This window comes from Dendrobates tinctorius, unplaced genomic scaffold (assembly GCF_039654945.1).
Source record: "Dendrobates tinctorius isolate UK_male_01 unplaced genomic scaffold, ASM3965494v1 ptg000065l, whole genome shotgun sequence".
NCBI classification, from domain to species: domain Eukaryota; kingdom Metazoa; phylum Chordata; class Amphibia; order Anura; family Dendrobatidae; genus Dendrobates; species Dendrobates tinctorius.
The window spans coordinates 20220607-20246291 of NW_027361733.1; positions in this window are offsets into that span (position 1 = coordinate 20220607).

Consider the following 25685-nt stretch of genomic DNA (forward strand, 5'->3'; position numbering starts at 1 on the left):
CCGTACGTGCCTTGGAGATATAATGTGCTGCCATGTGTGCCCCCGGAGATATAATGTGCTGTCATATGTGCTCCCGGAGATATAATGTGCTGCCATGTGTGCCTCCAGAGATATGATATATTGCCATACGTGCCTTGGAGAAATAATGTGCTGACATGTGTGCCTCCGGAGATATAATGTGCCGCCATGTGTGCCCCCGGAGATATAATGTGCTGCCATGTGTGCCTCCAGAGATATGATATATTGCCGTACGTGCCTTGGAGATATAATGTGCTGCCATGCGTGCCCCCGGAGATATAATGTGCTGCCATGTGTGCCCCCGGAGATATAATGTGTTGCCATATGTGCCCCCGGAGATATAATGTGCTACCATATGTGCTGTCATATGTGTCCCCGGAGATATAATGTGTTCCATATGTGCCCCCGGAGATATAATGTGCTGTCATGTGTGCCCCCAGAGATATAATGTGCTACCATATGTGCTGTCATATGTGCCTCCGGAGATATAATGTGCTGCCATGTGTGCCTCCGGAGATATGATATATTGCCGTTCGTGCCTTGGAGATATAATGTGCTGCCATGTGTGCCTCCGGAGATATGATATATTGCCGTACGTGCCTTGGAGATATAATGTGCTGCCATGTGTGCCTCCGGAGATATAATGTGCCGCCATGTGTGCCCCCAGAGATATAATGTGCTGCCATGTGTGCCTCCGGAGATATGATATATTGCCGTACGTGCCTTGGAGATATAATGTGCTGCCATGTGTGCCCCCGGAGATATAATGTGCCGCCATGTGTGCCCCCAGAGATATAATGTGCTGCCATGTGTGCCTCCGGAGATATGATATATTGCCATACGTGCCTTGGAGATATAATGTGCTGACATGTGTGCCTCAGGAGATATAATTTGCCGCCATGTGTGCCCCCGGAGATATAATGTGCCACCATGTGTGCCCCCGGAAATATAATGTGCTGCCATGTGTGCCTCCGGAGATATGATATATTGCCGTACGTGCCTTGGAGATATAATGTGCTGACATGTGTGCCCCCGGAGATATAATGTGCTGCCATGTGTGCCCCTGAAGATATAATGTGCTGCCATGTGTGCCCCCGGAGATATAATGTGTTGCCATATGTGCACCCGGAGATATAATGTGCTACCATATGTGCTGTCATATGTGCTCCCGGAGATATAATGTGCCGCCATGTGTGCCCACGGAGATATAATGTGCTGACATGTGTGCCTCCGGAGATATGATATATTGCCGTACGTGCCTTGGAGATATAATATGCTGACATGTGTGCCCCCGGAGATATAATGTGCTGCCATGTGTGCCCCTGGAGATATAATGTGTTGCCATATGTGCCCCCGGAGATATAATGTGCTGCCATGTGTGCCCCCGGAGATATAATGTGCTGTCATATGTGCTCCCGGAGATATAATGTGCTGCCATGTGTGCCTCCAGAGATATGATATATTGCCGTACGTGCCTTGGAGAAATAATGTGCTGACATGTGTGCCTCCGGAGATATAATGTGCCGCCATGTGTGCCCCCGGAGATATAATGTGCTGCCATGTGTGCCTCCAGAGATATGATATATTGCCGTACGTGCCTGGGAGATATAATGTGTTGCCATGCGTGCCCCCGGAGATATAATGTGCTGCCATGTGTGCCCCCGGAGATATAATGTGTTGCCATATGTGCCCCCGGAGATATAATGTGCTACCATATGTGCTGTCATATGTGCCCCCGGAGATATAATGTGTTCCATATGTGCCCCCGGAGATATAATGTGCTGTCATGTGTGCCCCCAGAGATATAATGTGCTACCATATGTGCTGTCATATGTGCCTCCGGAGATATAATGTGCTGCCATGTGTGCCTCCGGAGATATGATATATTGCCGTTCGTGCCTTGGAGATATAATGTGCTGCCATGTGTGCCTCCGGAGATATGATATATTGCCGTACGTGCCTTGGAGATATAATATGCTGCCATGTGTGCCTCCGGAGATATAATGTGCCGCCATGTGTGCCTCCGGAGACATGATATATTGCCGTACGTGCCTTGGAGATATAATGTGCTGCCATGTGTGCCTCCGGAGATTTAATGTGCCGCCATGTGTGCCCCCAGAGATATAATGTGCTGCCATGTGTGCCTCCGGAGATATGATATATTGCCGTACGTGCCTTGGAGATATAATGTGCTGCCATGTGTGCCCCCGGAGATATAATGTGCCGCCATGTGTGCCCCCAGAGATATAATGTGCTGCCATGTGTGCCTCCGGAGATATGATATATTGCCATACGTGCCTTGGAGATATAATGTGCTGACATGTGTGCCTCAGGAGATATAATTTGCCGCCATGTGTGGCCCCGGAGATATAATGTGCCGCCATGTGTGCCCCCGGAAATATAATGTGCTGCCATGTGTGCCTCCGGAGATATGATATATTGCCATACGTGCCTTGGAGATATAATGTGCTGGCATGTGTGCCTCAGGAGATATAATTTGCCGCCATGTGTGCCCCCGGAGATATAATGTGCCACCATGTGTGCCCCCGGAAATATAATGTGCTGCCATGTGTGCCTCCGGAGATATGATATATTGCCGTACGTGCCTTGGAGATATAATGTGCTGCCATGTGTGCCCCTGAAGATATAATGTGCTGCCATGTGTGCCCCCGGAGATATAATGTGTTGCCATATGTGCACCCGGAGATATAATGTGCTACCATATGTGCTGTCATATGTGCTCCCGGAGATATAATGTGCCGCCATGTGTGCCCACGGAGATATAATGTGCTGACATGTGTGCCTCCGGAGATATGATATATTGCCGTACGTGCCTTGGAGATATAATATGCTGACATGTGTGCCCCCGGAGATATAATGTGCTGCCATGTGTGCCCCTGGAGATATAATGTGTTGCCATATGTGCCCCCGGAGATATAATGTGCTGCCATGTGTGCCCCCGGAGATATAATGTGCTGTCATATGTGCTCCCGGAGATATAATGTGCTGCCATGTGTGCCTCCAGAGATATGATATATTGCCGTACGTGCCTTGGAGAAATAATGTGCTGACATGTGTGCCTCCGGAGATATAATGTGCCGCCATGTGTGCCCCCGGAGATATAATGTGCTGCCATGTGTGCCTCCAGAGATATGATATATTGCCGTACGTGCCTGGGAGATATAATATGTTGCCATGCGTGCCCCCGGAGATATAATGTGCTGCCATGTGTGCCCCCGGAGATATAATGTGTTGCCATATGTGCCCCCGGAGATATAATGTGCTACCATATGTGCTGTCATATGTGCCCCCGGAGATATAATGTGTTCCATATGTGCCCCCGGAGATATAATGTGCTGTCATGTGTGCCCCCAGAGATATAATGTGCTACCATATGTGCTGTCATATGTGCCTCCGGAGATATAATGTGCTGCCATGTGTGCCTCCGGAGATATGATATATTGCCGTTCGTGCCTTGGAGATATAATGTGCTGCCATGTGTGCCTCCGGAGATATGATATATTGCCGTACGTGCCTTGGAGATATAATATGCTGCCATGTGTGCCTCCGGAGATATAATGTGCCGCCATGTGTGCCTCCGGAGACATGATATATTGCCGTACGTGCCTTGGAGATATAATGTGCTGCCATGTGTGCCTCCGGAGATTTAATGTGCCGCCATGTGTGCCCCCAGAGATATAATGTGCTGCCATGTGTGCCTCCGGAGATATGATATATTGCCGTACGTGCCTTGGAGATATAATGTGCTGCCATGTGTGCCCCCGGAGATATAATGTGCCGCCATGTGTGCCCCCAGAGATATAATGTGCTGCCATGTGTGCCTCCGGAGATATGATATATTGCCATACGTGCCTTGGAGATATAATGTGCTGACATGTGTGCCTCAGGAGATATAATTTGCCGCCATGTGTGGCCCCGGAGATATAATGTGCCGCCATGTGTGCCCCCGGAAATATAATGTGCTGCCATGTGTGCCTCCGGAGATATGATATATTGCCGTACGTGCCTTGGAGATATAATGTGCTGACATGTGTGCCTCCGGAGATATAATTTGCCGCCATGTGTGCCCCCGGAGATATAATGTGCCGCCATGTGTGCCCCCGGAAATATAATGTGCTGCCATGTGTGCCTCCGGAGATATGATATATTGCCGTACGTGCCTTGGAGATATAACGTGCTGCCATATGTTTTCCCAGAGATATAATGTGCTGTTATATATGATCCTGAAGATATAATGTGCTGCTATATATTTCCTTGGAGATATAATGCCTTGTTATAAATGCCCCCGGAGATATAATGTGTTGCCATGTGTGCTCCAGGAGACATAGTAGGGGGCATTTATGCACATTTTATTCTAAGTGCATTTTATTCAAAGTGCATAGCAGATAATCATGGCAGAATCTAATACTCATCTCTATTCCCTTCATGCAGGTATATAGTTTATTCATCTGCTGCAAATGTCTTACATGTATCGTGAAACCTCATTTCCATCTCTACAAGCATATTTAATAGTATATAGTTCATTTATCTTACTGAGCTGGTCTCTGATGCTGTTATGTCATCTCACTAGCTCAATGAGTTTTATGATCCATGTTGGTCTGCAAACTTGTTTGTTTATCTCTACCTTTATTGTCACCTGCTGTATTAATTTAGTTGATTGATTGTTAACAAGTCAAATTAGCGATAGATCTAAGAGCAAACTTCCTATATACAGTGCCTTGCGAAAGTATTTGGCTCCCTGGAACTTTTCAACCTTTTCCCACATATCATGCTTCAAACATAAAGATACCAAATGTAAATTTTTGGTGAAGAACCAACAACAAGTGGGACACAATTGTGAAGTTGAACGAAATTTATTGGTTATTTTAAATTTTTGTGGAAATTCAAAAACTGAAAAGCGGGGCGTGCAATATTATTTGGCCCCTTTACTTTCAGTGCAGCAAACTCACTACAGAAGTTCATTGTTGTCCTAAATGACTAATGATTAGTGTTGAGCTTTCCGATACCGCAAGTATCGGGTATCGGCCGATATTTGCCGTATCGGAAATCCGATACCGATTCCGATATTTTTTTTTATATCGGATACCGGAATCGGAAGTCCCAAATTGAACAGAGCCACTTTTGTGGCTCTGATTGGCTGCCGAAATGACGTCATCATGATGCGCGGTTTGTGCGCATCATGATGCGCCGTCACTTCGGGCCTTCCGGGTGGTCTGTACCGGCCTGCCGGGGGGCTGTGCAGGCTCCAGGGGGTCGGTGCCGGCCTGCCGGGGGGCTGTGCAGGCTCCGGGGGTCTGTGCAGGCATCGTCTGATGGGACTACAAGTCCCATCGGGTGATGCCTGCTACCATGACGGTGATTGACACATTTGCCAATGATGGGAAAGTAGTAGTCCCATCATCCGGCCTATGTGTTGAATGTAAAAAAAAAAAATTACATACATACTACATACATACATGCTACATACATACTACATACATGCTACATACATGCTACATACTACATACATGCTACATGCTACATACATGCTACATACATACTACATACATGCTACATACTACATACATGCAACATACATACTACATGCATGCTACATGCATGCTACATACATACTACATACATGCTACATACTACATACATGCTACATACATGCTACATACATGCTACATACATGCTACATACATACTACATACATGCTACATGCTACATACATACTACATACATACTACATACATGCTACATACATACTACATACATGCTACATACATACTACATACATGCTACATACATACTACATACATGCTACATACTACATACATGCTACATACATACTACATACATGCTACATGCTACATACATGCTACATACATGCTACATACTACATACATGCTACATACATACTACATACATACATACTACATGCATGCAACATACATATATACTACATACAATACATTCATACAATACATACATATAGACATACAGTACATATAACATAGAGTACATACTTACCATCACTTGTCACATTGTTCCCTGAAGCCATTGTCGTCTGAGGATTAAAAATTAAAATAACAAACCACAAATATACTCACCCTTGATCCGCAGAATTCCACGTATGTCCCACGTCCATCTTGCGTGGAGAACAGCAGCATCAGCTGATGCTACCGTTCTCTACCAGCTCCAGGAATACAATGACGGAAGGTAGGTATCCTTCCGCACTGTATTCATCCACCACTTTAAAAAAAAAAGTCCCTAGTCTCACTTTATGCCATTGCTGCGTGGGAATTTCCCACACAGCAATGGCATAAAGTGAGACTAGGGACTTTTTTTTTTATGTATGTAGCATGTATGTAGCATGTATGTATGTAGTATGTATGTAATTTTTTTTTTTTTTTTTTTTACATTCAACACATTAGCCGGATGATGGGACTACTACTGTCCCATCATTGGCAAATGTGTCAATCACCATCATGGTAGCAGGCATCGCCCGATGGGACTTGTACTCCCATCGGACGATGCCTGCACAGACCCCCGGAGCCTGCACAGCCCCCCGGCAGGCCGGCACAGCCCCCCGGCAGGCCGGCACAGCCCCCCGGAAGGCCCGTACAGACCCTCGAAAGGCTGTACGTGGGAAAAAAAGGGTATTTCTAATTCCGATACCGGAAGTCCCATAGACTTGAATGGGACTTCCGGTATCGGAATCGGCGATACCGATACTTTTTTTTAAGATCGGCCGATCCATTCCGATCCGATATTTTCAAGTATCGGCTGGTATCGCTCAACTCTACTAATGATGATAAATATAATCCACCTGTGTGTAATCAAGTCTCCGTATAAATGCACCTGCACTGTGATAGTCTCAGGGTTCTGTTTGAAGCACAGAGAGCATCATGAAAACCAAGGAACACAACAGGCAGGTCCGTGATACTGTTGTGGAGAAGTTTAAAACCAGATTTGGATACAAAATGATTTCCAAAACTTTAGACATCCCAAGGAGCACTGTGCAAGCGACTCTCCTCCAGGCCCTGCGTACCATAATCCTGTAAAAAAGAGAATACAATTAAAAAATAGTGATATTCTCACCTTCCGACGGCCGCCGGAGCCTTCCCGCCTGTCCACAATGCTGCCAGTATCTTCCGGTCGCAATGATGCTGTACGCGAATCACCTGAGATGACATCGTGCTCTCGCAAGCGTGACATCACAATGGTCCTTTGCGCAAAGCATCACTGGGACCGGAAGAAGCCGGGAGCGCCGATGAGATTGGGGACCGTCGGAAGGTGAGAATAACCATTTTTTTATCTTTTTATTATTTTTAACATCCTATCTCGTATAAAGATGGTCACACTTGACAAATGTGACCAACCTGTCAATCAATTTTCCAAGCGATGCTACAGATTGCTTGTAAAACGTTAGCATTCTGGAAGGTAATTACGCTTGCAAAATGCTAGTGTTTATCGGGAATACGCATGCCAATTCCGCATGCGTATTTCCCGCTGCAGGGAGTTGCGGAATTGCCGCTGAAGTTTCCGCTGCAATTCTAAACGTGTGCACATAGCCTCAATGTTTTCGTTATAAAAAGCATTGGACATATCATTGTATGTCTCCTCGCCGCCCTGGGTAGGAGAAGTCAATGTGGAATAGAGATAACCAACTGTATAGCAATACCAGGACTTTATCTTTTCATGTACAAGGTGCCGGGGTGCTCATTGACTGTTGCTTAGTGAACTCGTCCACTCCGTGCCACCTTGTTACAACTACATGGACACCCTATCTATTACATTGATGGCTGGACCGTACAATGAAATCAATTGTTACCATCCATCTTTCGTGTCTCCCCTATCTCCTCTTAGATTGTAAGTTTGCAAGCAGGGCCCTCATTCCTCTTGGTATCTGTAGATTTATGTGATTATTGTTATTCTGTAATGTCTTTTATTGTTTGTACAAGCTCTCTCGAAAATGTAAAGCGCTGCGGAATGTGTTGGCACTATAGAAATAAAATTATTATTATCATTATTATATAGTGTCCTGACATATGTGACTCCATATACAGGGGATATACAGTAGAAAGTATTCAGACCCCTTTAAATTTTTCACTCTTTGTTTCATTGCAGCCATTTGGTAAATTCCAAAAAGTTCATTTTTTTCTCATTAATGTACACTCTACACCCCATCTTGACTGAAAAAAACAGAAATGTAGAAATGTTTGCAAATATATTAAAAAAGAAAAACTGACATATCACATGGTCATAAGTATTCAGACCCTTTGCTCAGTGTTGAGTAGATGCACCCTATTGAGCTAGTACAGCCATGAGTACAGCCATGAGCTATGTGTGCAAACTGTGTAAAGCGCTGCGGAATATGTTAGCGCTATATAAAAAAATAAAGAGAGAAATAAAGAGAAATAAAGAGAGATGAGTCTTCTTGGGAATGATGCAACATAGCAAGTGTTGAGTCGGCTGCAGAGTCACAGCCTGAAGATGAAGCCTCAGAAATGTCACCTTTTCCGCAAGCAAATTGAGTATTTGGGACATATTTTATCTAGAGAAGGAATACGGCCTGCGGGTGAAAAGATAGTGGCCATGCAAGAGTGGCCCACTCTGACAACAGTGAAAGACATTCAGGCTTTCTTGGGGCTTATCGGGTACTACCGAAGATTCGTGAAGAATTTCACTCGTCTCGCTAATCCGTTATTGGAATTACTAAAGGGAGTGCCATCTGGTTCAAAGAATCGAGCTATTCAATGGGGAAGCAGCCAGGAAGAAGCCTTCAGAGCCTTGAAAATGGCCTTGACAGCAGCCTCAATACTCGCCTATGCAGATTTCTCACAGCCCTTCATCCTTCACACTGATGAAAGCCTACATGGTCTAGGGGCCGTTCTATCACAAATTGAGGGAGGAACAGAACGAGTGATAGCTCCTTCAAGTTGGAACTGCTGGCGTTGGTGTGGGCAATGACTGAAAAGTTTGCAGAGTATTTGTCGGGGTCCGAAGTCCTGGTGCGCATCGATAATAAACCCTTAGCCCACCTGGAAAATGCAAAATTGGTGACCTTGGAACTACGATGGGTGCCCCGCATGGCAAAATAGCGGTACAAGATCTTTTACTGGGCCAGAGCCGAGAATACAAACATTGACGCTCTCCCGAGAGTGACTCATGAGCATCCCAAGCGCAACAGAGATGAAGAATTGGAGGCACAAGAGATTCTTGGTTTTCAGGACCTTGCTAGGTCATTGGTGGTGACGCAGGGACAGCTCGGAGAGGCGTCTGGAGAACAGGTGTCAGGGTGACCTCAGTATGACTGGGTGCAACTCCATCAAGCAGATAAAGAACTTGCCCAACTGAGACAGCGGTTGGCTCTGAAGCAACTTCCCAGCCGGCGAGAGAGACACTGTGTACCCAGGGGCTCTGCAGATTCTGAGACAATGGGAGAGGTTCCTGTTGGAAAATGGATTGCTATACAGAAGAGTACAGCTACTATGAGAATTGGGGGTCACTTGGCAAGTAGTGCTTCAAGAAAAGTTGATCCATGTGGTGGCTGCGGAGGTTCATGAGAGAGGGGTTCACTTCGGTCCAGAGAAGACGTTCCAGTGGCTACAGAAGCTGGTGTGTCACTCCGGATTGAGAACTGCAGTATTGAAGGCTTGTCAACGATGTCAGAGCTGTGAACTAGCTAAAACTCCAGAGCAGAGGGCCCCGATGCAGACCATTGTGACTTCTGCCCCCTTGGAGATGTTGATGATTGACTACTTAGGTGTAGGCCCGGCACATCTCGGGTATGAACATTGTCTAGTGATGACCGACCACTTTACCAAGTTCGCTGTAGTGGCCCTAACCAGGGACCAGACTGCTGAGTCAGCTGCGCAGGCCATTTGCCGAGACTTCATCCGGGTGTATGGTTGCCCAAAAAGGATCCATTCTGACCAAGGCACTTGCTTCCAAGGTCAAGTGATTGAAGAGTTACATCATTTGTCCTGGATTGAGAAGTCAAGAACTACACCCTATCATCCTCAGGGGAATGGAGCTTGTGAGCAGTTTAATCGGACGTTGATCCAGATGCTCCGAACATTGGAGGAAGATCAGAAGATACGGTGGCTTGAGTTTGAAGCTGAACTGGTGTGGGAGTACAACAATCGGGTGCACAGTACAGTGGGGTAAACCCCGTATACCTTGCTGTTCGGGCAAAAAGGACGAGAGATTACTGAGCTGACGTTAGACCCAGAATAAGACTACCCGCAGACGGGGGTCTCTTCCTGGTTTCGGGAACATCGACATCGACTACAGACTCTTCACCGGCTGGTGTGGATGAATTTCCGAGAACTCCAGCACCATGAAAAAAATGCCTACTTGAGGGACAGCTCTGAGAGCAGGAGATTAGGTATTGATCAGTAACAAGCGGCCCCAGGGAAAACTGGAACACCGATGGGAGAAGACCCCGCATCGAGTGACCCGCCGAGTTGTTTCTGACGGGCCAGTGTATGAAGATCAGCCTGAATGGGAGGAAGGAGCTCCTACCCGGATAGTTCATCATAGCATGTTGCGGCCTTGCCTGCCTCAGGGTCCTGAAGAAGGAAAAGAAACACCGAACATCACCGATGAGCCTACTTCAACAGTTCCCGACTTTGACAAAGAAGAAATATCAGTCTCGTCCCCAGACTTTAATAATTCATTGTGTACCACAAAGCCAGTCAGATGTTTTTTGTAGTTGATGATGAGTTTTGAACACATGTATGAAGGAATTTTGGTCCACTCATCTTTGCATATCATCTCTAAATCATTAAGATTTTTAGGCTGTCACTTGGCAACTCCGAGCTTCAACTCGCTCCATAAGTTTTCTATGGGATTAAGGTCTGGAGAATGGCTAGGCCACTCCATAACCTTAATGTGCTTCTTTTTGAGACACTCCTTTGTTGCCTTGGCTGTATGTTTTGGGTCATTGTCTTGCTGGAAGACCCAGCCACGACGCATTTTTAATGTCCTTGTAGAGGGAAGGAGGTTGTCATGGCTCCATTCATTCTCTCATTGATGCGGTGAAGTAGTTCTGTGCCCTTAGCAGATTAACACCCCCAAAACATAATGTTTCCACCTCCATGCTTGACAGTGGGGACGGTGTTCTTTGGGTCATAGGCAGAATTTATCTTCCTCCAAACACGGTAAGTTGAGTTAATGCCAAAGAGCTCAATTTTTGTCTCAGCTGACCACAGCACCTTCTCCCAATCACTCACAGAATCATCCAGGTGTTCATTGGCAAACTTCAGACGGGCCTGCAAAGATATATTTGACTTCTCACTAATCAAGCACCGTTCCCATCTTTTCCCAACCTGCACAAAATTCTCATCCTACTGTCTCCTGAGTGCTGAGCTGATGCGGCTGTATGTGTCCCTATTACTGCACCTATTCTGTGGCCCAAAAACAGTGCTCCCCTTAGTATCTCTCATAATAATGTCTCCCACTGTGCTCCTTACAAAGTAAAATGCCTCCTTTGTTCCCGCTAAATGGTAAAATTGCCTACTAGAACATATTAATGCTCTGTGCAAGCGGCCCAGACAACAGTGTCCACACTTTGCACCCTAGAAAGTAATAATGCCCTGTGTGCCCCTTTGATGGTCCCAATACCCTGAGTACCCCTGAAACACGAATGCTTTTTAAGTGCCTAATTAACATTTAATAATGTCTCCTGAGTCCCCCATGTACAGTAATATTGTCCAGAGTCCCCCCATAATGTCTCCACAGCTACCTCATACACAGTATGATACCATAGCTCCCCTATATACAGTATTATGCTTCCAAAGCTCAACTATGCACAATATAATGCCCCCACTGCTTCCCCATGCACAATATAATCCCCACAGCTCTTCTATACACAGGTTGAAGCTCCCATATACACAGTATGATGTCCCCAGAGCTTCCCTATGCACAATATAATGCCCCTACAGTTCCCTTATACACAGTGTGATGTTACCACAGCTCCCCTATGCCTACTGTGTGGCCCTTTAATGCCCCTATAACAGTAATGCTTCTTAAGTACACAATTAACATTTAATAATGTCCCCTGAGTACCCCCTGGTAGAGTAATAATGGTCCCTGAGTCCCCCATGAAAAGTAATAATGACCCCTCAGTCCCCCATGATACTCCCACAGCTCCCCTATACACAATATAATGCCCCCAAAGCTCCCAATATACAATTTGATATCCCTTCAGCTCCCCTTTGCACAGTGAAATGATATCATATCTCCCTTATTCACAATATAATAAGTTGTGAGTAGACATATGTGGTTTTGCCATTGTGCTGGACGTCAGAGTCCAATCCGATTAAATCAATACTCATAACATCACTTTTCCCCATAGGGAATCACGTTTGCCTATTTCTGAAGGTGGATGAGAGCAATCTGTGGCCTTCAGAACAGAGAGTGGTAGAATCTCCCTGTTCCACTGAAGAATTTAACTGTTTTCATCCTTTACACACTAATACAGAGGCAGTGGCTCCCAATGTGTGCCTCTTCTGCACTCCGGTAGCCAGGGCCGGCGACACCACCCAGCGCACCTGGGCAAGTGCTGGGGTGCTGAGCAAGCCGGGGGGGGACACTTGCCCTCGGGGACACTGGCACACTATGGGGTCCATGAGTCCACCACTTTGCCCCTCATTCCCTGTGATTTAAACTGTTTGAAATACTTACCTCTCTACTTTCCCCGCTAGCTGTAGGTCCGGTCTTTTCCACGTCTTCTGACTCTGTGATGTCTCAGTGCAGAGGGAGCGATGACGTCACTACAGCAGTGCAGAGAGCCAGAATAGTCCGAAGACACCAGAGTTGAAGCCAGCGAGGAACGAGGAGAGGTACTTATTCTTTATGCATGGAGACCAACCTCTATGGAGCATTATATGGGGCACATTATTCTGTATTCAGCACTATATTGGAGCCTATTCTCTATGGAGCATTATATGGGGCACATTATTCTGTATTGAGCATTATATTGGGGCCCATTATTCTGTATGGAGCATTATGTGTGGCTCTTTTCTGTATGGAGCATTATATGGGACCCATTATTCTGTATGCAGCATTATAAACTGCCAATTCTGAATGGAGAATTATCTGCTGCCTATTCTTTATGGAGCATTATCGGCTGCCCAATCTGTATGGAACATCATATGGGGACCATTCTTCTGTATGGAGCATTATATGGGGCACATTATTCTGAATGGAGCAATATATGAGGCCCATTATATTATTCTATATGGAGCATTATGTGGGGCCCATTATTCTGTATGGAGCAATATATGGGGTCTATTATTCAGTGGAGCAATACGTGGGGTCCATTATACTGAATGGAGCATTATATGGGGCCATTATACTGTATGCAGCAATATATGGAACCCATTATACTATATAGAGTGGCCTATATATGTAGTAGTTCCTAAGGTGAAGCATGCAGTGTGGGGTGCAGCATGCAAGCATCCCATAAGCAAAGCATCACAGAAGCTAAACATCAGGAAAACGGCAGTTATAGATGGCAGTTAGTCAGGGCAGGAGACAGGTAACCCACAATTTGCTCTCCCCTTTAACAATGTGCTTTATTTTTATCCTCCTGTGTTCCTTTGCCATCCACATTCACCACCCTATCCCCCCTCCATCACGGCTCATACACATCAGCCCTTCTATACTTCCCTTTCCCATGTACAGCTCCCATGCACTCCTCACCTTCCTGAGAAACCACAGCCCATCTTGCCCAAACACATCGCAGAAAAAAACTACTTACAATTCCAACAACTATTTGCTCTTTATCTTCCTACTCCTACTGATTTCAGGGGACATCTCCCCCAACCCTGGTCCACCATCCCCCAACCTCAACCCCTACCGTACCTCATATCGAAACCATAAAAATCTTATTAATATTACTTGCACTCCCTCATCTCCATCTTTTAATTGTGCCCTCTGGAATCCACGGTCTGCTTGTAACAAGCTTCCTTTCCTACACAACTACTTTCTGAACAACTCTCTTAATCTGTTGGCCCTCACTGAAACCTGGATTCAGGATTCTGACACTGTCTCTCCTGCTGCCATTTCCTACAGTGGCTTACAATTCTCTCACTCCCCGAGACCCACAAACAGACATGGTGGTGGAGTCGGCATACTCCTGTCCCCACAATGCACTTTCCAGGTCATCCCCCCAGTTCCATCACTCTTATTACCTTCTTTTGAGGTCCACACCATCAGGCTCTTCTGTCCCCTCTCCCTCAGAGTAGCAGTCATATACCGGCCCCCAGGCTCACCCACCTACTTCCTTGACCACTTTTCAACCTGGCTGCCGCACTTCATGTCCTCAGAACTTCCAACCCTTTTCCTGGGAGACTTCAACATCCCCATTAACAGCTCTACTTCCACATCTGCATCCCAGCTTCTATCACTAACCACCTCTCTAGGCCTCTCGCAGCTTTCAACCTCTGAGACACAAAAAGACGGTAACACCTTTGATCTGGTCTTTGTCCGGCTCTGTTCAATCTCCCACCTAAATAACTCACCGCTTCCACTCTCTGACCACAACATTCTCTCCTTCAAGCTCACAAATCCTCGCCCACCCCAGCTCACTCCTACCTACCACACAGTCAGAAATCTACAAGCCATTAACCCTCAGACACTTTCAGACTGCCTACACTCATCACTGTCCCCAATCTCCTCTTTTTCCTGTCCTAATCTGGCTATTCATCACTACAATGACACTCTTAGAAGCCCCCTTGACCAAGTAGCTCCCCTCACCCTCAGAACCTCCAAGCACAGAGTAAAACAGCCATGGCTCACATCGCAAACTCAACTTCTCCAGCGATGCTCTAGGAGTGCTGAACGCCTATGGAGAAAAACCTGCACACCAGAAGACTTCATCCACTTCAAATTTATGTTAAGAGCCTATAACGCTGCCCTTCACCTCGCCAAACAGACCTACTTCACCACCCTGATCTCCTCACTAGCCAACAACCCCAAGAAACTTTTTGACACTTTTCACTCCCTCCTCAGGCCAAAAAGCACAAGCACCCATCACAGACATTTGTGCTGATGACCTGGCCTCCCACTTTACAGTAAAATAGATAATATCCATCAGGAAATCTGCTCCCAACCACCAAGTGCTGTGACTCCCATACCTTCCTGCATCTCCCCTGTCTCACTTTCCACATTTGATCCCATCACAGAAGAAGTCTCCAGAATCCTCTCTTCTTCTCGTCCAACTACATGCACTACCGACCCCATTCCCTCACATCTCCTCCAGTCTCTCTCTCCAGTCATCACAACCCACCTAACTACAATCTTTAATCTCTCCCTCTCCTTGGGCATTTTCCCATCCTCCTTCAAACACGCCATCGTTACTCCATTACTAAAGAAACCTGCTCTCGACCCATCATGCACAAACAACTACAGACCAGTCTCCAATCTCCCCTTCATTCCTAAACTTTTGGAGTGCCTAGTTTACTCCCGCCTTACCCGTTACCTCTCCACTCGCTCCCTTCTAGACCCTTCACAGTCCGGCTTCCGCCCCCTACATTTGACTGAAACTGCACTCATCAAAGTGACCAATGACCTTCTGACAGCAAAACGTAACGGTGACCACTCTCTGCTCATTCTTCTTGACCTATCTGCAGCTTTCGATACTGTTGATCACCATCTCCTACTCTCTAGGCTCCAGTCACTAGGCATTAAGGACACTGCTCTCTCCTGGTTCTCTTCCTATCTCTCTGACGGCTCCACTTCATCTCCTCTTCCTCTTGCTGTCGGGGTACCGCAGGGCTCAGTCCTTGGCCCCCTTCTCTTCTCTCTCTACACAGCCCCAATTGGACAGACCATCAGCAGATTGGCTTTCGGTACCATCTTTATGCTGATGACACACAACTATATAAGTCTTCCCCCGACCTTACCCCCTCTGTACTACAGAACGCCAGTGACTGTCCGCAGTCTCCAATATCATGTCCACTCTCTATCTGAAACTCAACCTCTCCAAAACTGAACTTCTTCTGCTCCTGCCATCTACTAACCTCCCTAAATCTGACATTTCCCTCTCCGTGGGTGGTACCACAATAACACCCCGGCAGCAGGCGCGCTGTCTAGGTGTTATGTTTGACACCAATCTCTCCTTCAAATCCCATATACAATCTCTTGCTCGCTCTTGCCGCTTACACCTAAAGAACATCTCTAGAACCCGCCCTTTTCTCACCATGGAAACAACAAAAACCCTCACTGTAGCATTGAACCACTCCCGCCTGGATTACTGCAATGCTCTATTAATTGGCCTCCCCGTCACTCGACTAGCCCCTTTCCAGTCCATACTTAATGCAGCAGCCAGGGTCGTCCATCTGGCTAATCGGTACTTGGACGTGTCCGCTCTTCGTCAGTCATAACATTGGCTGCCCATTCATTATAGGATCCAATTCAAACTACTTGTTCTCACCCACAAAGCTCTCCATGGTGCGGCACCCCCCTACATCTCCTCCCTCATTTCTGTGTATCGGCCTAGCCGATCACTGCGCTCTGCAAGCGACTTCCAACTAACGTTTCCACTAATCCGTACCTCCCACTCCCGACTCCAAGACTTCTCCCGTGCTGCTCCTATCCTCTGGAATGCTCTACCCCAAGAAATTAGGACTAACCACAATTTGCATAGTTTTAGGCGCTCCCTCAAAACACATTTGCTCAGAGCGGCTTGTCACGTTCACTAATCAAAGTCATTCTATGTGTAAGTGTGCGTGTGTAGCCCATTCACTATCTCCATCCATCTTTCACTCCCTCAAGATGGCTGGACCTTCAATGTAAATATACAATTGTAAATACACACCTGTACTCTGTATCTCCCCCACCTCATTGTAGATTGTAAGCTCTCACAAGCAGGGTCATCTTATTTTGTCTTATTTTGCTTTAATTATTGTATTGTTAATGTTGTTACTTATGACTTGTGTTTTGAAACTGTTAAACTGTAAAGCGCTGCGGAATATGTTGGCGCTATATAAATAAAGGTTATTATTATTATTATATAGAGCATTATATGGGGTCCATTATTCTGCATGGAACATTATATGGGGGCATTATTCCGTATTGAGCATTATATAGGGTCCATTATTCTGTATGGAGAATTATATGGGGTCCATTATTCTGTATGCAGCAATATGTAGCGTCCATTATTCTGTATGGAGCATGAGATGATGTCCATTAATCTGTAAGGAGCAATATATGGGGCTCATTATACTGTATGGAACAATATATGGGGCTCATTATACTGTATGGTGCAATATATGGGGCTCATTATACTGTATGGAAGACTATGTGGTGCCCATAATACTGTATGGAGGGCTATGCTCTATGGAGGGCTATACTGTCTGGTCTAAAATGAAATCTTTTGAATCCCCCCAAGCAACGCACTGTGCTCAGTGAGAATTTACCAGTTTTTGAACTATTGTAGACTTTATAACAGACATCACTCTATATAATGTAGGAAGTGAAATCTTTAGCTATGTACTATACCTACATTTCTCTGCCTTATCTGTGTATCATGAATCGTAATATGTGTGAAAGTAGCCCACTGAGACTCTTTCACCAGGGCCCCACGAAAATCGGTAGCTACACTATTTGACTCCAGAGATATAATGTGCTGTCAAATGTGTCCCCAGGGATATATTGTGCAATCGTTTATACCCCATAAATATAATGTGCTGCAATATTTGACTTCCATGCTACCATGTGCTGCCAAATGTAACATAAGAAATATAATGTGCTGCAATATGAATACCTGACTCTAGAGATGCCACAAATATTCCATGTTGCCATATATGACACCAAAAATATAATGTTCCATCATATGTGACTATAGATGTGATGTGCTGCCATATGTGCCTGACAAGATACAATGTGCCTTTATGTGTGCCTCTGAGTTATATTTTGCTGCCATATGTGCCATCAAAAATATAGTATGCCATCATATGTGATCTGAAGATATATACTGTGCTCCCATACATGCCACAAAGATATACTGTGCAGCCATATATAACACAGGCATATCTTGTGCTGCTATACATGCCCCCTTCCACAAGACCCGGTGGGCAAGGACCCGCCGATTTCAGCAAAAGCCTCAACTGGATGTGTGTCCACGGATTGAAGTGTATTGCACCGCACAGACCCATCGAGTCTGTGGGCAGCAATACACATCGCCGGCTAATGAACTTTCTCACGCAGCAAGCGGTGACGTCAATTAGGTGACAGGAGATCATCAGTTATGAACTCAAGTCACCTTACTGATGTCAGCAGTCGGCACTGAAGCTGCATCCTCAGGCTTAGCTCAAAGTCTCCTGGATGTCGGGCTGAGCGGTTGCATTTTAGCAATGCATCCAGATGTAGCTGAGTGGGGTCCATCGAGGGATTATCAGAGAATAGGTGAGGATTTCTTTGCTTTTTTTTTTCTTTTTTTGGATATCAATAAATGGGATAAATTGGGTCAATAAGTTTTTGTTCATATACAATGGGGAAAAAAAGAACTTAGTCAGCCACCAATTGTGCAAGTTCTCCCACTTAAAAAGATGAGAGAGGCCTGTAACTATGAGAGTCAAAATGAGAAAACAAATCCAGAAAATCACCTTGTCTGATTTGGCAAGATTTATTTTGCAAATTATGGTGGAAAATGAGTATTTCGTCACCTGAAAACATGCAAGATTTCTAGCTCTCACAGTCCTTTAACTTCTTTAAGAGGCTCCTCTGTCCTCCACTCATTACCTGTAGTAATGGCACCTGTTTGAACTTGTTATCAGTATAAAAGACACCTGTCCACAACCTCAAACAGTCACACTCCAAACTCTACTATGGTGAAGACCAAAGAGCTGTCGAAGGACACCAAAAACAAAACTGCAGACCTGCACCAAGCTGGGAAGACTGAATCTGCAATAGGCAAGCAGCTTGGTGTGATGAAATCAACTGTGGGAGCAATAATAAGAAATTGGAAGACATACAAGACCACTGATAATCTCCCTCGATCTGGGGCTCCACGCAAGATCTCACCCCGTGTGGTCAAAATGATCACAAAAACGGTGAGCAAAAATCCCAGAACCACACTGGGGGACCTAGTGAATGACCTGCATAGAACTGGGACCACCGTCCGTGTTGCCCAGGCACAAAACATCACTGCTCTAGAGGAGATCTGCATGGAGGAAAGGGCCAACATACCACCAACAGTGTGTGCCAACCTTGTGAAGACTTACAGAAAATGTTTGACCTCTGTCATTGCCAACAAAGGATATATAACAAAATATTGAGATTAACTTTTATTAATGACCAAATACTTAATTTTCCACCATAATTTGCAAAATAAATCTTGCCAAATCAGACAAGGTGATTTTCTGTATTTGTTTTCTCATTTTGACTCTCATAGTTGTGATCTACCTATGATGTCAATTACAGGCCTCTCTCATCTTTTTAAGTGGGAGAACGTGCACAATTGGTGGCTGACTAAATACTTTTTTCCCCACTGTATAGGATTTTGCTCTGTGTGGGTTTTCTTTTTACTTAAACTGACGGTGATAATAATGGGGGGGGTGTTATAGACACCTCTCCATTACCAACCCCTGGGCTTAATGCTGACATTGAAAAGCTGACATCAATCCTAATACTATTACCACAAAAAGCATGTGGGAGGAGCCAAGGCTAAGCGACAGAATTGGCGCATCTAATGGACGTGCCATTTCTAAGGCAGCTGAGGGCTGATGTTCTTAGTCTGGGAGAGAGTCAATATCCATGGCCCATTCCTAGGCTGTTAATATCAGCCCGCTGCTGTCTGCCTAGCCTTTCTGGTTATTGAAAATAGGGGAACCCCACATCATTTTTTAGGGGGGTCATCCATTGTTAATAACAAGTAAAGGCTGTGAGCTGATATTATTAACCTGTGAAGCTCCATGTTTATTACCCCCTTCTCAGACTATAAACATCACCCCCCAGCTGTCAGCTTTCTCTGAGCAGGTTAAGAATACTATGGGCGACCTCACACTATTTTTTCTTTGAGTCTATTGTAGAGACCCAGTCCAGAGAGTGTCTGTCCCTTTAAGTAATCCTGGATTGTGAGTAGCTTTTGTACACTACAGCTCACTCTCTAACTGCCCCTCTACGTTATCCACTGCATTTGTGAGCTGTAATCTTCCATTTCTAGTCACCTCCATTTTAGATGCAATGCCTTTCTCATTTGCTGTGTTCTGGCGCCTTCTAATGGTGAATGTGTACAATGACTCATAATTATTGTTTTGTAAAGGTCTGAGATGTGAATTCGGTGTCCTATTGGCCAGCTCCTAGTCACATGGTCAATAGGGGGAGCTGTTTTCCAGGCAAATCTAGAATGTTCTTTAGTCTGAGAGATATCTTCAGAGAGTGCAGAACACACGTGGAGGCTGTTTTCACTACAAGATCTCCTGCAGGCCTAAGAGCCTGGGTTCCCTCTCTAACCTGTACAGACATAATTCTAAAGTCTTTCTGACTGGATTCACCACAGTTTTTACATTCACCTATAAGTACTTGTGCACATGCTGTGATACACTGTGGAGTTAAGCCCAAGTACAGGTCTGTAACCTCTAATTGCTGCTTCTACCTCCTTCTGTAAACTACCAAAAGACACTGTCCAGTGCTCTTAAGGCTCCAGAACCCAATCACGTCTCAGCATCTAAGTGTGAACTGTAATTATCGTGGACTACTCATGAGAGTCTGGTCCTTATTTGTTTCAAGTTATAATTCCCATTCCTGCTGAAGTAAAAGCTAGTGTTATTCCCCGAGATCGATGTGTGTCATAATTCCTTCGGCTGCGGAACCCGAGTGGGGGTGGATAGCAGGGAACGTTCAGGCTGGTCATTACACTATCTATACATCTGTTCTATTCCATTCTGACGCTTCATGCTGTGAATGTACTGTACTTGGCTGATGAAATGTCGAGTTTCCTATGAGATGGGTGCGTAAAAATCGCATGGCACACATGTGTGCCGTGTGATTTTTTTCGCTCACCCATTGACTTTTATTGGTGAGTCTCAGCCATATGCCGCATGCTGCAAATTTTTTCTCACCCCAATTACAGATGAGGAAAAACTCAAAGATGAGAACTGCCTCATTGACTAACATTATACAAAGAAGAAATGTTTGATTGTCGACACAGTGGGAACGACATCGGCACATGAGGTGAGTATAATAAGATTTATTAATTTATCGGGGCCAAACATTTTGATCACGATGGGGTTGTCCTTGTAGTGGACAACCTCTTTAAGGACATAATAAAGTGATAAGTGCAGATCATTTACTATATTATGGCACGGAACCCATTATAGTACTATATACTGTAGGTACCTTAGGTACAATGCTATAAAGTTATGTCCGCTAATGTACATATAAGTATTTGGTACCATATCAGAGGTAACATTAGATTATATTAATTGACCAACATAGTAGCAAGTATGAAGCAAGGTTTTCTCACATTGCACTCGCCGAGTTTAAGCGCACCTTTTGGATGATTTTTTTTGTCATAAAGTGACTGGAACAACCTCAGTATTTTTAGGTTGAGGTTGACCCTTCATCATGTGTATGGCTAGGGAGCAAAGTAATAGCTTCAAGGAGTTGTCCAGTTCATGGGATAGGTCATAAATATCGTTTCAGTTGGCATGCCATCCAGCTCCCTTGTGATTAGCTATTAATAATCTTGATCATCGGTATCAGAAACAGAAGTCAAATGAGTGGACTGCTTTCCGCAGTTAGGGAGTGGACTATGAACAGCAAGACAGCTTAGAAGCCCTTACTTTGGGCAAGTGGGCTGACTACGAGATGACATGACAGGGAAAGTTGGATTTGTAGTTTAGGTGATTCATATGTATGTAATTTTTATCGTAGGTACACTTCAGCTGCGAGAGACAGAATCTAAAGAAACAGAAAATTACATCTTATGAATTTTACATAATTAATTTGGATTTTATTGCATGAAATAAGTATTTGATCACCTACCAACCAGCAAAACATTCTGGCTCTCAAGGACCTGTTAGTTTTTCTTTAAGAAGCCCTCCTACTCTGCACTAATTACCTGTATTAATTACATATGTTTGTGCTTGCTAGCTTTGGAAAAGACAACTGTCCACACACTCAATCAATCACACTCCAACCTCTCCACCATTGCCATGACCAAAGAGTTTTCTAAGGACACCAGGGACAATTGTAGACCTGAACAAGGCTGGGATGGGCTACAGAACAATATGCAAGCAGCTTGGTGAGAAGGCAACAACTGTTGGCACAATTAGAAAATGGAAGAAACAGAAGATGACTGTCAATCTCCCTCGGTCTGAGACTCCATGCCAGATATTGCCTCGCAGGGTAAGGATGATTCTGAGAAAGGTCAGGAATCAGGACCTGGTCAATGACCTGAAAATAGCTGGGACTACCGTTTCAAACATTAACCCTAGAAACACACTACGCCGTCATAAATTTAAATCCTGCAGGGCACGCAGTGTCTCACTGCTTACACCAGCACATGTCCAAGTCAGTTTGAAATTCACCAATGACCATCTAGATGATACAGAGTAGGCATGGGAGAAGGACATGTGGTCAGATGTGGTCAACTCCACTTGCCATGTTTGTAGAAAGAATGATGAGTGCAACCAAAGAATATCGTAGCAACTGTGAAGCATGGTGGGGTAAACATCATACTTTGCAGGATGGATGAGGTCATATATTGCAAAATTGTGGCCAACAAGCTCCTTCCCTCAGTAAGAGCATTGAAGATGGGTCGTGGCTAGGTCTTCCAGCATGACAATGACCCGAAACACACAGCCAGGGCAACTAAGGAGTGACTCCATAAGAATCATTTAAAGGTCCTGGAGTGGTCTAGCCAGCCTCCAGACCTAAACCCAATAGAAAATCTTTGGAGGGAGCTGAAATGTAATGTTGCCCACCAGTGATAGCTCCAAAACCTAAAAGATATGGAGAATATCTGCATGGAGGAATTGGCCAAAATTCCTGCTGCAGTGTGTGCAAACTTGGTCAAGCACTACAGGAAACATCTAATCTCTGTAATTACAAATAAAAGTTTCTTTACCAAATATTAAGTTCTGTTTATTATTGTATCAAATACTTATTTCATGCAATAAAATGCTAATTATGCAAGAATCATACAATGTGATTTTCTGGATTTTATTTTTAGATTCTGTCTCTCACAGTTGATGTGTACCTACGATAAAAATTCCAGACCTCTCCATTCTTTGAAGGTGGGAAAATGTGGAAAATCGGTAGGGTATCAAATACTTACTTTCCCCACTGTATTTCCTTGGGCATTAAGCAATGTTGGGCTAATTGTGTCAAAAGATATATAATTTCATGTTGGCCATCGTCTTTGGCCTTCGGGTACAGTAGTGGACTAATTTTCTTAGTTTGCTAGGCTTTAACAGGTTTTCGGAAGGGAAAGGTACATAGGTTCAGTTTGGTCTCCATTTCTGGAGTGACTGGGTTGGAGATCAGTTTGGTTTGTTTTACCCTTTTGACATTTATTCTTTTGGCTTTTTTTGTTAGCCTTTTTTGGCGTCTTGATGGTAGGTAAATCGGTGGCTCCTATCTTCATAAGGCTCTATTGTGGCTGTATACGACAGATCTGAACTTCAGATTTGGCTGAAAGAGGTCACCTTAATGCAGTGGATATTGTTTTATTGGACTCTGGGCATTCAAGGAGGAAGGGCTTTGGCTATTTGAAGTGACTAATTGGCCCACACCTTTGTCATGTTGATGGTTCTTTCTTGACTCCATATTAATTTACAACTATTTGTTTTCCATTGTCTTGGTCTCAGAGTACTTCAACCGTATTGACCACAACTTTGTGTCCTCGGAGATCCATCACCATACCCATCTGTATATAGCCTAACCATCAAGGACAATCATCTTGGTGTCTAGCTTTTCAGGCAAAAAGTTAGGGATGTTTGTTATGATGTGCTAACCCTTTAGTCCCTTGTCATATGGTCTTCAGTAAGGAAGAGGGGCCTCAAACTGTCCCTGGAGTTGGGATCCTAACTATCCCTGTCCCGGGGTAATCTTAAAGGTAGAGAGGCTTGGGTCTTCGACCTTACTATACTCCTGGAAAAACCCTAATCTGTCCCCTCCTCCACCCAATTAGGCATGGGAAAGAAATTAAAGGTAAACTAGACACAAAAACAAAACAGGGATAACAGAAAACCTCTATCATACGAAAACACTAACCAATAGGGACTGGGAAGAATAAACTAAATAGGAAAAGGGACCAGAAGATAAACACACACGTACAACAGGAAACTACAGAACACCACAACTCCAAACTTCATCTACTTACCTTTAGCACACAGCACAGGAAAACGAATCTCCAATAACAACAACAAACTCCTATTCAACACAACGTCTCCTAAGAGTAAGGAAGCAGAGCTTTCACTGCCAAGACAGAGAAGGTCTGGCCAGGTTTTATAGGAAGATTTAAGGACCAGACCAGAAGCAGCTGACATGGAGTTGCATGTTTCTGGTCAGCATAGAAAGGGTCGTTTACCTCTTCAGCACCAAAGGAAACCAAATTCATTTAATATGAGATAACAAACACACAGGGTAAATGGAAGATCTTCAATTCACAATATGCAGTGATCTTCTACCCTGAGATCCCCGAGGTTGGCGTTACACACGTGTGACAAAGACACCTTATAGCACAGTATGCAGCCTCCTTCTATTTTCTGACTGGCTTGTACGCTGCCTCTCAGGATCAGAATGTTTAGAGAATCTTCCCCTCTTTCCATTATCTTCTCCACAACAGATCAAAAAATAAAGTTTAGAGTGAAACCCCCTCCCTGTGTGGTCCGCTCACAAACACATAAACAGTACGTTTCCATTGCGCAAACTCTGCTCCTTGTTTAGTTTCTCAGGACATGATTACAAAATATTATGTCACGCGTGGGCAGCGGCACAAATGCATACATACTTATACGATTTAACCTGTTCATTGACAGAATAGATGCTAAAAATACACAAGTGATTGAAAAAACTATAAAAAAAATGGTCAACAGTGTTTAAGAAAAACTAAAAGTATGTGTGAATTAGAAAATGTTTACTTTTTATTTGGGCATTTTTCTGGGGGTGAAGGTAGGATTATCTAGCAAAACCTAAAATAATTTCCATAATATTAGTATTGTAGTTATAGCAGCCCGGGCAGACAGGTGGTACTTGGCCTTGATTAGATCCACATACTTTCCTATGATTCGTTTGGATCATTTCCAAATTTAGCTTAAAAAATTAATTTTACCATTTATATATTACAATGATTAGATATAAGATTTTTTTTGAAATTTTAATAACCAACTTCTACAGTGAAGGAAATAATTATTTGATCACTGCAAAATGCAAATACATGTATATAATTTATGCAATGTGATTTTCTGGATTTTATGGATTTTATTTTTGATATTCTGTCTCTCAATGTTAAAATTAACCTACCCTTAACCTTAAAATTATAGACTGCTCTTGTCTTTGTCATTGGGCAAACTTACAAAATCAGCAAGGGATCGAATAATTATTTCCTTCACTGAATATTATTCGTATTGTAGTTATGGCTGTCCAGGCAGGCTAGTGGTGCTCGGCCTTGATCAGATCCATACACTCTCCTATGATTCCTT